The sequence below is a fragment of the Gastrolobium bilobum genome, unplaced genomic scaffold, assembly GCF_033153095.1.
Source record: "Gastrolobium bilobum isolate Gb01-03AN ecotype WA unplaced genomic scaffold, APGP_CSIRO_Gbil_v1 utg2704, whole genome shotgun sequence".
In the NCBI taxonomy this organism is placed as follows: domain Eukaryota; kingdom Viridiplantae; phylum Streptophyta; class Magnoliopsida; order Fabales; family Fabaceae; genus Gastrolobium; species Gastrolobium bilobum.
The window spans coordinates 52257-54484 of record NW_026896022.1 but is presented as its reverse complement, the minus strand read 5'-3'; positions in this window follow the sequence as shown (position 1 = coordinate 54484).

The window sequence follows — 2228 nt, the reverse complement described above, 5'->3', positions numbered from 1 at the left end:
CCCACTTGTAATTTTATTTCTATAATATAAGATAACTATTTTCTTTCAAGATAAAATAAATATAACCCTTATATTAATATGTTAAAATTTAGGGATAATAGTCTTTCCAGCTGATTTCTCTCCTGTACAACCATCAGGTGGTGTTTGGTTAGGAGTTTTTCAGCGGATATCTATCTTTCTCAAGTATGACTTTTAGAAACACCATGTTTGTTTCAACGTTTTTCACCAAAAACCCATCTATCCAATTTGTCTGGATTTATGAGAAACATAGATATCCGCACTGTTTAGAAACCCAATTTGAAGGTGGGATTTTTCGGAAAACCGGTTATCTGGCTTTTAATGCACTGTTGATTTCATAAAGTTACCTAATTTTCCCAGTAAAGTTTTTCCCCACCAAACAACTTTTTTTTACATTTTTCTACCTATCTCACTTTATCTATCTTTCCAATCATTTCTCTATCTATCTCATTTTCCTACTATTCCAAAAAAATTTCCTGAACCAAACGTCCCGCGCTGATTTTTTCTCTCCCCGTGAATCCACACTTTGTTGGAACATGTGTAGGGAAGAAATTTTCTCTGCAACAGTAGAAGAGACTATTATCCCAAAAACATCAGTTTAGTAATTTTCTCAGTCAAATTTCAAATTTTAGACTATTTCCAACATGCACATTGGGGGCTGTAAATACAATAAAATGACAAAATATTTAACCCCAAATGTGGTATCAAAGACTATAAATTTTAAGTATATTCTATATATGAAAGATATAATATAAAAATCATTAATAATTTTTATTTTAAAGCTTAAACTATTAGATGAAATGATTGATTAACATGATCAGTGATCACGATGTCACAAGTTCAAAGTCAAATGACTCGTGAGGGGATGTATTATATAAATATGTATAAATCATTGAGCCTTCACTTCAAAACATAAGATTTTAGGTGAAATGATTGCTTAATTAATACTCTATTATATATGGTTCATACAAGTGCAATATTAGGGACAAGAGAGGGAGAAAAGTGTTAAGTATAGAGAATGGGGAAGGGGACAAAATTAGTGACAAAACTAAAAGGATTCAAACAAATAGGAGGCATATAACCTAACCGTAAAGGAGCCTTCTTGTCCCTGTGAACCTATCCGCAGTAAATGAATGTAAAAGCTCTTATTCATTTTTGTCATCAGGATGTCTTGGTATATGAGAAAGACAAGTTTTCTTGGATTTATTACAGCTAAGTATATTGTTCATAGTACTCTATACCATGGCTGACCTTTCAAAGAGCTAACTTCGAATGAATAAGTCAAAAACATGTCTTATTCATGAAGACAAACGGGCTGAAACAAAGATAATTTGTTGTAAATAACGCAACAAAGATCTTTAAAGAAATTCAGTAGGAGGCGATTATAATAATAAATGGATTCTGACAAAAACTATTATGGGTTAAGGATTAAAAATTTTTGAAAAATTTTTTAGCTGTCGACATATAAGATGAAAAATAATCTATTTATCTCTAACTCTAACAATCGACATATAAGATGAAAAATAATCTATTTATCTCTAACTCTAACAATGTTATGTATAATATGTGACTTGTTCCGAATCGGATTAGTAGCGAAGCAATGAGTCGATTGAAATATTAAAAAAAAAAAAAATTCAATATCACATCTCAACCCAAATTTTAGAGAATTAAATTTATGAATTATTTAACTTATGTACCGTCCCTACCCGATGCGAGATTTTTATCGCTTATATTTGAATTCTCAAAAATTTATTCTAATCAAGTACTATCCGAAGCTACTATCGCTGTTTAACTAATTTATCCCACTTAAATATCACTTGGGTAAAATCTCAGAGTTACGCTTATGCTTAGATATTGTGCCATAAATAAAAAATTATTTATTTTCAACTTGTGTTCTGACAGATGAAAATATACTCTGACAAACGTTATATATAATTGGTACGTGATTCATTATTGATTCAAAGTTTAATTAACTTGGATCTTGCACTGTGGACTGAGGTTACAGATATTTAATATTGTCCATTATCCATTAATAATAGGAAATCATCACATCGTTGCCTAGCTATACCAAAACATTGAATATATAGTATAGGCAAGAGATGGAAACTATGCTTTATGCTAGCCATTTGTTTAAGTAATGTTTTAGTACTTGTCCCTATAACATATACCTATATACAAACAAGACAAGCAAATGGAAATAAACGAAAATT